The following is a 13656-nucleotide window of genomic DNA, read 5'->3' on the forward strand; positions in this document are numbered from 1 at the left end:
CCTATGGCTGCCCACATGCTGCGATGCCTCCGGAGGGACCCCCGGATCAAGAGAATCAAGGAGAGGGAAGATTATTGGCTGGCTACCCTTTTAGACCCTCGCTGCAAGGGGAAACTGGAGCAGTTCATCCCAGCCAGCCGTAGACAGGCCTGGATGGATCAACTGCGGGCCTGTCTGATCAAGCGTCTGGAGCAGGCCAACCCTCGGCCTCACGCTCCAGTTCTCCCCGCCCATCTCACCCAGCAGGTGGCTGGCCCCAGCAGCACCAGCCAAGCAGGTGACCTTATGGGTGAGATGCGGTCGTTCTACCAGTCTGCGCGACCCAGTAGCAGCAGCAGCAGTCACCACCAGCGGCTGGCCCGCATGGTGGCAGACTACATGGGGTCCGTTGGTGCTTCCGACAGCATGAGCACCGACGACCCCATGGAGTACTGGGTTGCCAGGCTGGACACCTGCCGCGAGCTCGCTCAGTATGCGCTGGAGTTACTATCTTGCCCCCCCTCCAGCGTACTGTCTGAGCGGAATTTAGCGCGGCAGGTGGGGTGGTCACGGACAAGTGGACCCGTCTGTCCACAGACTCAGTGGACAGACTTACATTCATTAAAATGAACGAGTACTGGATCGGCAGTGACTTCTTGGCCCCCGCTGTCGGTTCAGGCCGTTGAAGGGTCCCTTGTCCATCCCTCTCCTTGTCTCTCCCTCCAAAACTACGTTGTTTTTTAATTTTTTTAAAAATATTTATTTATATATTTACTTATTTATATATTATTAATTTTTATTTATGAAGCAAAATCTTAATATAATCAAAATAATCATTCTAGAATGCCAATTTTTTTATTATTATGCATGTCATCAAATTTTCTCAGCACACTGAATACCTGGTGCTGTCAGAGTTGCATTTTTTTTAAGTTATGGGCTTACCATGGCCTGTTGGTTTCCCATTCAGCAGTACACATTGCTGCTGCCAACTTTGAACGTGCTGCTGACTGACATTTCATATTTCATTTATGGGCTTACCATGGCCTGTTGGTTTCCCATTCAGCATTACACATTGCTGCTGCCAACTTTGAACGTGCTGCTGACTGACATGTCATATTTCATTTATGGGCTTACCATGGCCTGTTGGTTTCCCATTCAGCATTACACATTGCTGCTGCCAACTTTGAACGTGCTGCTGACTGACATGTCATATTTCATTTATGGGCCTACCATGGCCTGTTGGTTTCCCATTCAGCAGTACACATTGCTGCTGCCAACTTTGAACGTGCTGCTGACTGTCCTGATAAGTTATTCAGAGCTATGTTTAGGCCTTTTACTAGACATTTTCCATCTTCCATCCTGTTGATGCTGCTATTGAATTTGCTGATCAGGCTGATTTTTGTTTAGTCCTTACACTACATCATTATATTTAAATGTTGATTATGCATTTCCTACTGAGTTGTGCCAAGTTATGTGTAGACCTTATGCTCAACCATTTCAAACTTCCATCTAGTTGATGCTGCATCTGTCTGTCCTGAACATGTATTTCTAATTACTCTTTATTCTCCAATTTTAACATTAAATTATGATGCTGCCTATCCTGCAGGGTTAGGCGAACTTGGTGTAGACCTTTTACTATGGTGTTTACATTTACCTGCTTTTGTCTGCCCTGTTCCTGCAGAGTTTAGTTTAGCTATGTGTGGCCTTTAGACAACAGATTTTTCTGTTTTAATGGTAGTTTCAGTAGCTATCCTTAATTGTTTGGCCCTTTGATTTGTGTAACTTCTACTGTTGCTTTACTATTTTACTGCTACTGTCTGGCCTAATGCTACCAAGTAATGTGTCTGAAATATACTAAATTATTAAAATCTAACTGTGGATTTTTTTTTTTTTCAAGATCATGCAAAGGAGAACCAGCATGGACCACTTATTAGCCCTTGTAATATGACAAGTATTGAGTATTATTATTTTCATAAAATGGTGTTCATGCTTAATATTTGCGAATGTGCACTATTCATTGTATATTGTCAAGAATTTGATTGGAATATAGATAGAATAAAAATGTTTTCGTTTAATACATTCATGCGGTTTTACGCTTCATTCACCAAAATAATTTATTTTTTTTATTTTATTTTAAATTTTTTAATTTTGCTTTAATTGGGTTGTTGGCGTCCATGTTGTGGTTCTTACTTTAGCAAGGTGGGGACCGCATGTGGGCTTCCATTTTCAAAAGGTTTTGTGCACTTAACATTGTACAAGACTGATTGATAAACCAAGTTTTTTGTTTTATTTATTATTTTAATACGGACTTAGGTTCTAACATGGTGTTGTCGGTTGTCCTGGAAAGGATGCCTCGCTTCCGTGTTGACCTCTCTACATGGTTGGGTGTTACTGGCGTTATACTCATCCGTGTGGTAATCCGGTTTTGGTAATGATTCCGTTATTGCCACATGTATATATAGATATATACATTTAAATGTAATCTTACTTCTTGACAATTATATGATTATTTTCACATGCTAGTGTAATATAATAATAGACTTTAATCTTTCAAAATTAACTGCTGACAGAATAATCATCTTGAAGCCATGTCACCAGTCAGTGATTCTACTCATTGCATCACATGTTGATGTCTTTTTTGATGAAGCTATGCTCCAACATGTCCAGTTTAACAAACGGACACTATATCAGAATCATGCTAGTTATCTCTTTGCTGACTCATCAATTGTTTTTTTTTTTTTTTTTTCCAGACACATTTGATGTTTCAAATTTTTTAAAATAATGGAACTAATATAACTGAAGACAATTTTACTATGCAATATTGTATTATTGAGGTTGAAATTTGGATCACAGTATGGATAATTTGATACTTTTTTTAATATAAAGATACTTTTTCAAAAGTATAAATTTATTTTTTGTTAAAATTTGGTTGATACTCTATATATATTTATTATACATTTTGAATGTAGATTTGTATTTTGTCATCTAATGCTTTGTTCAATAATACATTTGAAAGGTAATAGTGTGTTCACACAAAGGTTAATTAATGTGCGTTAAACAATAATGTTCTATTATAAATTACGGTCTTTTTTTTTTTCAAAGTAAATAAAACTTTAATTTTGTGCTCTAAAGTTTTCAGAGCAGCCATTTACAATGAACCAAAATAAGTAAAATTCCTAACGCCAAATTACTACCTTAAATACTGGAGTGCGATAAACAAAATTCTCATTTTTACAAACATACAACATATTGTTTCATGTAAAACTGAATCTGTAAGGATGTCTCATCTGCTTAACCACGTCCGACTAGCCCCAATCTTCGTCCTCCTCCGCTGCCGCCCGCACTGCAGGTTGTGAAATGCCAGCATTGCTGTAACCGTTGTCCTCCTGGAAGTCACCTCTCTTCCTGCTATCCACTGAAGCAAATTTGCTTGGCTGTGAACTAAAGGTTGGCATGCCATGGGCACTGAACGCCATCTCTTCAAGCCAAGCAGGTACTGTCACGAACTATGGATCCAATCGCTCCGGACCCACAGCTGTGACGTAGTCTGCGCACACACAGAGACCTCACGTGACCGGGGTATATCTTAAAGGACAGGATGAGCTGGGCCTGGTATAGCCTTTATGACCTTTTATAGCCGGCCTCACAGAGTAGTGGTAATAAAAGTGTCCATCTATATCATAGGTGACCCAGGCTTCAGGAAGATGAGAGTTCACAGTATTTTTACATATGCCAGAAGCATATAAGATGGCTACCCAGAGGAATTATGTATGTATGCCGGCACAAGGTACCTCCTGGTGAGCATCGGTTAAAACTTTCACTAGTCCACGGACAATTTTTTGCTCGTCATCACCAATCTTATTAAAAAAAGAAATGTCTTTTCCAGTGTTGCTGCAGCGTCCGGTTCGGCCGATCCTGTGAACATATTCGTCAACATCGCCAGGCATGTCAAAATTTATCACATGAAGGACGTTCTCGATATCTAATCCTCTGGCAGCAACAGACGTGGCAACAATCACAGGACACTGTCCAGAGCGGAAGTCGCCCAGAGCTTTCTCCCGCTCTCTTTGCTCTCTGTCCCCGTGAATGCTTGTGCAGGGGATTTTTTCTTGACAAAGAAATGTTGCAATTAAATCCTCCATCTTTTTGGTTTTCACAAAAACCATTGTGCGCTCATGGCCTATGAGTTGTAAAAGTTCCAGCAGTTTAGCCTGTGACGAACTGCGACCGCCGCGGCCACAATACGCCACGAAACCGTAACAGTGCCCCTAGTGGTCAATCCGCAAACAGGCCTCCCAGCCACTTTCAGCACACCGACAGTCTAACTTGAGTCCGTACAGTCGATAGGCTGAAAGCGCAGGGAGTGGACCGCTGATTGACCGCAAGTAAGCGTGTGCGCGACCGGACTGGAACCACACACAGGGTAGTTTAACTGCCACCACCTTGCAATTTATGGGAGCAAGGAACCCACTATTTAGATAACAGAACCGAGTAGCTTTCTCTTCGGAGAGGCTAGGGTAAGTTTTTGCAGTGTTTGAAAACAGGCATATGGCTAGAGAAATGACTTGGAGGTCATTTATTATATATCTATATACAATACAAATTATCACGATGCACAGTAATTATAACACAATAATCAAGGAAAGTATAGTCCAATAAATAAAAGGGAGAAAAGAAAGAAAATACTTAGTTTCCGCAGAAAAGATGTCCGTTGGTGAAATAGTCCATTGCAGGGATAAAGTCCAAGAAGCCTTTGTCCAGTGTAATATGCCTACAGCCCACGGGTTCTCTGGCTGAGGCCCTCTTCAGGTGTTGTTAAAAGTTGAGAACTCCTTTAGCAGATTCTAGGTCTTTGTTATAAAGGGTCCAAGAATCAAGGCGGGGAATTGAGAGTCTGCCTGCTGGGCAGGCTGTATTCTTGAGGTGAATGTCAGTTCTGAAATATGGCATGTGCCATATCGCGGGATGTCTCCGCTGTACACAAGTAACAAGCACACATTCACATTCCCCACAAAATATGGAGTCCAGGGATACCAAATATGACTATTATAACTGGTTCTCTGATGGTGTAACACCATAACTTTATCTGGGCATCTCCTAGAGTTATATTTGCCATATGTACATGTCCAGTGAATTCTGAGTGACACGATGATGTAATTTTTACGTCCGTAAGATGCATGGTCTCACTTAAAAAGGTAAAAATCATATCTCAGATTCATGTGTCAATCTAGGAACCTTGATGCCGGCCTGTCTGAATCAAGCTATCTTACCAACCCCTTATGGCAGCAACACCAAATGGCTCCCCCCAGGTGTAGTCTTCACACCTAGCTGTGATATCTCTGCAGAAAGGAAGTTCTTTTGACAACCTAAGAAAACCAGCTGTAATTGCGTTATCTGCTGTGCATCTATTGACTGACTTGAACAAAAGGACTATGTTGTTCTCTGGGTACACAGAAGGAGACGCTCTGAGTAATCAAATTGTAGGTTCTGGGGCCTAGGGAAATAATTCATGTTTAATAGACCTACTGATCAATAAGGGAGAGTAATATTGATAATATTGGGAGGACGGTTCAATATTCTCGCGGATCATCCGTGACATAGCCCTCTTTCCATACTCTTCCACTTCAATTATCTGCTGTTCGACATCACTGCACCAACTTGTCCGACAACCACAAACCGATAATCTGGCTTCAAAATCTCTCTAGCAAGATTTTGTATGGGCGTAGGGAACGTGGCACTGAACATTAAAGTTTGCCTTTCTTCTCTTTTTGGCATTCCTTGACTTGACAACAATTTTCTTACATCTTCCATAAAACCCATGTCCAGCATACGATCAGCTTCATACAGAACAAGGTATTTTTCACTTGGCTCAACCTAATCTTTTCCTTGTTAATAACGTCCAGTAACCTCCCAGGTGTCGCACAAAGGATGTTGTAGCCTAGAAATATCTGGCGCAGTGAATTAGACGTTTGTGTTCCTCCATAGATTACAACTGGACGAACGACAGTTCCGTATGCAAATTTCCAAGCATCTAGGTAAATCTGATTGATCAGCTCTCTGGTAGGAGCAACAATTATGGCTTCTGGTTCCTGAAGATCTTTAAACTGACTCGCTGCAACCCACTTTTCATCATACGAGCCAAGATGGGCAACAGTCTTTTTTTTTAGATAAATGATTTATTGTACAATGTTATATTGTCCTTTTCAATAAAATATAATAATAATGAACTGTTATAATTTTTTGATCTAGATAGTTTATTTTATTAGGACAACATTGTATATGTAAGCGATGAATACACATGCTGTACTTGGGGGTTCAATCTGTTTTTTTATACTTTTATCATCGGTCTTCCACATTCCCATCTGTTAAAAATTTTTGTCTGCTGCAATATAATAACTTGACACTCTCTATTACTGCTTAGTTATGCCAAACTTTGTGTAGTAATTAGAATACTACTTTAACTTACCTACTGCATGCTGATCTTGGCCTGATACTTCAGAATTCTGTGTAGTCATTATACTCCACCGTTAGCATTGACTTCTTCTATTGTCCTGATCATTGAGAGTTATGTGTAGGCCGTATAATCCACTGTTAATATCTAGCTACTGCGGATTCTGCTGCTGTCTGTTCTGATCATGGCGAGTTAGCATTCAGCCTTTTGAGAATACACATTACCCGCTGCAGCCTGTCCTGCTGAGTTAGGATGAGATTATACTCGACCGTTAATATCTACAAGCTGCAGATGCTGTCTGTCATGATCATACAGAGTTATGTCAAGCTAGTTGTTTGTCCTTTGTAGCTATGTGAAGTCCTTATACAACACCATCATCTGTCCTGATAAAGTTGATTTTTCAATTTACTAATCAACCTACAATGTTAACTTTACCAACGGCTGCTGTCCAGATGAAGCTGACTTGTATGCCTCAGAATATAATGTTAGCTCTAACTGCTGCTGCTGTCCTGATCAAGTTGATTTGTTATGTATATACCTCATAATAAAACACAATAAATACCTGCTGCTGTACATTTAAAGGTGACTTGTAGCCCTCAGAATACTATAGCTCTACCTGCTGCTGCTGTCTTGATCAAGCTGATTTGTTATGTATATGCCTCATAATACAACACTACCTGCTGCTGCTGTCATGAAAAAACGTATTTTGTGTAGGCCTTATACTACACTATTAAGATGTACCTACTGCTGTTGTCTGTCCGAACCCTGCTGACTTTCAACGTGGACTAAAGGCTCCTTTACTGATAAGTCTGCAGTTAAAATTATACAAAAACATAACCTTATAGAAAAATAAGTATGGAATCAATATAACTTAAGAAAACTTTTTTAATAAAAAAAATATTAGAATAAAATTAAGGGAACTTTTACAGTTCTTCCTGCAGGCTTGCGAGCTCCTTCAGGTCCTCCCCATATTGGCATTCAAATTCCTGCAGCATTCTTTGGGATTTTTTAATGAGGGCTCTTAATTGCCTGATTTTCCCATGCCTCTTTTGCATTAGAGCAATTTTTGCAGAAACTTTCTTGATTACTGTTATGAAAACACAAGAGATAAATATATCAATTAACAATAAGTCATTTATTGAATTTTGTGTAGTATGTAGTTAAGTGCAGATAAGTTGAGTGTCATTTTTAAAGTATACCATAATAAATGTAGTTATATATTAGATTATTTAGTGACATTTTAGTAAATTTGTTGTGTTATATAATATTAGTTTATGTAGATTAAAGAGTTATTGTGCATGTCTGTTGTTTGATATTACTGTGGTTTTTGTTGTCCCATTATTATTGTTACTTTTATGATCTTCATCACCTGCTATATAATTGTAGGGTGCAGTATTTCATGACTTTCAAAATTGCTCCGTACTATTTTTGTGCCAAATATAAAATATTTGCCCTGGGGACAAAATGGCTCATTAACCGTGGTCTAATAGCTGATCTACTAGTCCAGAGCAGCTAGCCAATTATATAAAATAAGGCCTTTTCAGGTATTTGTCAAACACCTGCTGTCTAGATCTCTCCTATTGGACGTATTTCAAAGACATAAGCATTGCTGCTACGTAGCTGAAGGGGGGGGGGGGGTAAGTAGGTGTCATGTGGAGGTGACAAATGCTAAAAAAGACTGTATGACAGCACCTGTTGCCTTAGAGGTGAAGCAGGGGACACCAGTGTTTTGTTCCCCTGCAAGCGCTGATATTGGCTGTTACAACTCTACAGCCAATTAAATAAATTCACATATGTGGTGGTGTTCAGGTGAATTATATGCTAAAAGTGGAACTAAATGTGGGGTGCATTTAGTCCTGTAACCACTTATTTAATAAAAAAATGTGTGTAAATTCCTTTTTTTTTTTTTTTCTCAATTTGAACAGTTTTTTCTAGAAGACAATCGTTGGCTCATTATGTAAAATAGCGGATTGATCTAATTGCTTAGCATATTCATTGAGGGGTGTAGTTTGCCTAATTGAATCACTTTGTTTTGTTTTCAACTCTAGGGTCACATAAGGGTGTCTTCTCTTAACATGCAGCATAGCTCCCAATTACCATTAAGCCTGCTGTGCGACCAAAGTTGAGGGTTTTGTGCACAACTGTTTGTAAATATACATATTGTTTGTAATACATTTAAGATTTTTTTATGATTTAAACACTACAATGTTTTCAAATAAAATAGTTTGTAATTTATAATTTGTTCAAATTATTTTGATTTTTTTAACATTTTAATAGATTACCGTTGGACAATTAAATCGTTAACAGACTTTATAGAATAAATTTGGATTAAATAGAGGGTGTGTGGTTTCTGAAATGGGGTTATTTATTTGTCGCTGACACTATGTAGGCCACAAAAAGTGACTGCATAACCAAACTGTTATTGAATTATATTTCTGTTAATAAATTATATAAACATGATATATGCATATGGCGATTGTAAACTTATACATTTATTTAATCTCTATTAATCTATATTGTAGCATCAAGTGAAATTTTTATTTTGATTATATAATTTTATTTCTAATATTTTTTTAGATTAGTTACTTTTTTAACAAAGATGCCATTAAAATTTGGACTCAATTTTACCACTGTCATGAAGTACAATGTGTAACGATAAGATAGAACTATGCCCGTGAAAAGTAAACTCGTTTTAAAGTTATTAGCACAAACATAGATACCGTTTAATATTTAAGAAAAATGTTTAATTAGCGTTAAAGTAGAAATGGGCATGGGGTACTAAGGGTTAATGTTTCTAAATATGTGATGTATACATAATTACAATGATGTGTAAACAAATTTACCCTCCTGGTGCGGGGTGGTAACCAACGCCTCATCCTCTTCTTCAGGAGCTGGGGTGGCGATCTCCTCCTCAGCAGGAGCTGGGCCAGATGTTTTTGGCCCTTGAGAGGGTCTGGGCTCGTCAGACATCTCCACAACAATCCCCACATCAGGTGGGTTGGTGGCACCTCAAGGACTGTGGGAGTGGCCCGCCTGCTCATCCTCCTCTGTGGAGACCTCCACTACATCCAAATCCGCCGTGGTTAGACAGCGGCGGACCGTTGGCGCTGGAAGCCCTGAAATCACACAACGTTTGGATTTAGGCTCAATTTAAACGTCCGTAATGTCTTTTTCATATCCACCCACACACAAAAAAAAAAAAGGACACCGGCAATGTGTGTGACGCATTTTGAAGACCGCACGTCAATGTCAATAATATAATATGACTATTCTTGGCCTCAATTGAGGACAATAATACAAGGATTATTAATAAATATCATCAAAAATACAGCAAAAAGTATTTGTTAGAAGGTGTAAATATTATATTTAATGTTCACGTTATAAGATCGGATTGTATTGCGATTGTGTGTGGGGTCTGATCAATCGGACATTGGCCAGCTGAGCTGATATGTACCTGTCTAGGGTACTTATTACAACAATGATGAATATCTAATCAGACATCATAAAAGACAAAGTTATATTTAGTGCAAAAATATATTCATTCTTTTTTTTTTTTTTTAAGAACTGAAATGTGGACCCAGAAGTGCGGGTCCGCTTTTCTGGAGACGGGACGCACATCGTGCGGCCCCCTTAGAGATGAATGGGTCCTCAAGTCAGTTCAGAAAAATAAATTATGAAATTGAGCACTTGTGAATCGGGTCTTGGCTGTCATTCACGGAGCGGATGTCACGCACGGCATCTGCTCGTGTGAAACAGCCCTAATACAGATTGATGATTGCTGTTTATCTAGATATACACACACACACACACACACACACACATATATTTATTATTATTATGTGTGTGTGTGCAAAGTACAAAATCAGCCGGTTACATCATACATCACTACCGCGCTGTGTGGATAAATATATATATATATATATATATATATATATATATACACTCACAGCGAGATAGAGATATGTGAGGTAAAGGGATGATTTGCTATGTTTAACAACAGGTAAAAATAAGTAATAATTTGTAAAGGGTGATAAAAAAAAAAAAAAAGTACCAGGGCAGACTCTCTGACTGAGCTCTTTGACCCAGACCGGGTGCCTCCTTTTCAGGTCAGACCAGGGCCGGCTCCAGGTTCATGTGGACCCTTGGGCGATAAATCCCAGTGGGCCCCCATGAGGCATTTTTTTACATTGACATGTCCCCCTGTGGCTCCCACACGGTATAATGACCCCCAGTGGCCCCTATACAGTATAATGACTACTAGTGGCCCTTCACACAGTATAATGACTACTAGTGGTCCTTCACACAGTATAATGAACCCCCAATTCTCCCCCCCCCCCCACTGTATAATGACCACCTGTAGCCCGGCATTCTGAATAATAACCCCCAGTCGCCCCCCATTCAGAATAATGACCGCCAGTCGCCCCCATTCAGAATAATGACCCCCAGTAGCCCCCACACTGGGGGAATACTGTATGGAGGGGGCTCTGGGGGTCATTATACTGAATGGAGGGTCATTGGTGATCATTATACTAAATGGGGGACACTGGGGGTCATTATACTATGTAAAGGGCCCTCACAGTATAATGACTCCACAGTGACCCTCCATTCAGAATAATGACCCCCAGTCGCCCCCACACTGGGGGTTATACTGTATGGAGGGGGCACGAGGGGTTATTATATTTAATGGGGGCTCTGGTGGTCATTATGCTAAATGGAGGGTCAATGGGGATCATTATACTAAATGGGGGGCACTGGGAGTCATTATACTGTGTAAGGGGCCCTCACAGTGTGATGAATGACCCCCCCAGTGGCCCCCTCACATACCTATCATTGCAGGGGAGCTGGCAGTCCTGTCATTCACTAACCGCAGCTCCCTGCGCTCCTTCTCTCCGGCGGCCGCTGCAGCAGTGAGCTGGGCCTGGAGGAGAGAAGGAGATGTGCAGTGATGTAGCTAGAACTGACTGGGCCCCACAGCAAATTTTAGTGCGCCCCCCCTCCCCCCCAATGTGTGTTCACATCACGTTTTTCCTATCGGTTTGATGTATACAAATGTGCAGCACTCCACGTTTTTGTATCATGCAGAGTCAAGTAAAAAATGCATACGTTAACATATATGTTTTTTTACAATGGAACTGTATGGTGACCGGACGCCACTGTACGGCATCAGTCTGAGGATTGTATGGTGACCGGACGCCGCTGTACGGCATCAGTCTGAGGATTGTATGGTGACCGGACGCCACTGTACGGCATCAGTCTGAGGATTGTATGGTGACCGGACGCCACTGTACGGCATCAGTCTGAGGCATCTGTAACGCAGACATTTTTGGTATACATTAAATGGATGGCACAAATGGGATGTGAACCCAGCACTAGTGTCAGAATAAGCCCCAGTACACAGCGGAGCAGCGTGGCGGAGAGGGGAGGCCGCCATGTACTGAGCGCTACCTGGTCCTGGTGGTCAGGGATGAGGGCTATGCTTCCCAAGGATCATGTTCTACTGGGAAATACAGGGCACCGTATAATACACTAGAATCTATATAATATAAAGATATTAGCCCTACCCCTAAATAATAATATAATTAGGAGTCATTTATTATATAGAAATACGTCTATATTAGGCGTATTTCTGACACAGATTGTGGCGCAAAGGTCCTTAGCACCGCAATCTGTATCTTTTCCCGCTCATGCCAGGTCTAAAAAAAGTGGTGTGGGCATGGAAGGGGATACAGTTATGGCCATGCAGTTATTGGATACCACCGCCATATAGTGATAACACCGCCATACAATGGTAAAACCACCATACAGTGACCGGATAAAAGGGTATAAGAGGGCACAGTACAGGGAATGACTATGGGCACTGCACAGGGTGTGGTAAGAGGGCACAATGCAGGGTATAAAGGGGCACAGTACGGGGTGGGGGGCACAGTCACATGACCCTGTGACGTTAGAAGGTCCTTATGCACATGAGATTTTAATATGAGTTAATATAAAAATACCATCTCCTCAGCTGGTACAGTATTACACTGCCGATTTTCCGAACAAAAAGCAGCGCATAATACACACCATATACGTATACCCTATTAGGTCTCATACAGATAGTTACCCCATCCCACCCCTTACAAAATTTAGAAGGCTCTAGGTGTGGCGCTTTTTTCCCCCCATAAGCATCTCCACAGGACTTAGAAAGCACATAGTACAAAGTGCAGCAGGAATACATGAAAAAAATAAAAACACCACCAAAATGCCAGTAAAAACAAAACAAAATAAAACTCGTTTAACATTAAATGTGTTCAGCAAATGCTTATAAACGTTGACAAGATAGTGGGCAGATTTAGGGTACCTGTACATGTTGCGGATCACACATTTTTCCCCACACGGATTCTCTTGCGGAAACAAAGAAGAGTAAAAGCCTCATTCACAAGTCAGTGTTTTGGTCAGTGATTTCCATCATGTGAGCCAAAACCAGGATTGGAGCCTCCACAGACATAAGATAAGGCTCATGCCCACGGCCGTGTGCCGGCCGGGCCCGTGCTGTGGTCCTCAATGCACAGGCACGACCGTGGGGCAGCCGCATGCAGATCGTGGACCCATTCACTTGAATGGGGTCCACGATCTGCATCCAACATCCAACACTTTTTTGCGGTGCGGAGGCACGGCCAGAAACACCATCCGTGGGGTTCCAAACCGTGCCTCTGTTCTGTATCTCAGTGATTGCGGACCCATTGAAGAGAATGGATCCGCGATCCATGGTGCAGGGTGCACACAGCCAATGCCTGTGTATTGCGGACCCCCTGTATGCAGGCCGCAATCCGGGCAACAGCCGTGTGCATGAGCCCTAAAGGAAAGATCTGCCCCTGTTCTGTGTTTATAGCTACACCTGGTTTGGGCTGAAAATCACTGATGGAAATCACTGACCAAACACTGACTCTTTGAATGAGGCATAATACAGTACCAGCAAAATAAATGAGATTGGATTTTTTTTCCCATACGGAAATTGACCTGCTGTTTAGATTTGAAATCAGAGGCATATCAATTCTTTTTGTGGTTCTTTTGTGCGGATTTCACCCTTTTCAATGCAAGGAGGAGATATGCGAAAAATGCGCACCAAAGGCCACAAGTAGCACATGCAGTTTTTGGTGCAGGAAAGCACAGAAATCTATGTGAAAAACTGAGCAGATTTTCTGTTTTCAAAATCGCAGCTGTGTGCAGCTAGCCTTAGGCCTCTT

The 13656-nt window shown here is 41.1% G+C and overlaps 1 pseudogene; it reads right to left on the minus strand.

Annotated features, from left to right (window-relative positions):
- Positions 1 to 3284: 3284 nt before the first annotated feature.
- LOC122944174 lies at positions 3285 to 9612 on the minus strand (annotated as a pseudogene).
- Between the last annotated feature and the right edge of the window lie 4044 nt (positions 9613 to 13656).

Source organism: Bufo gargarizans, chromosome 7 (genome assembly GCF_014858855.1).
Source record: "Bufo gargarizans isolate SCDJY-AF-19 chromosome 7, ASM1485885v1, whole genome shotgun sequence".
Lineage (NCBI taxonomy): Eukaryota > Metazoa > Chordata > Amphibia > Anura > Bufonidae > Bufo > Bufo gargarizans.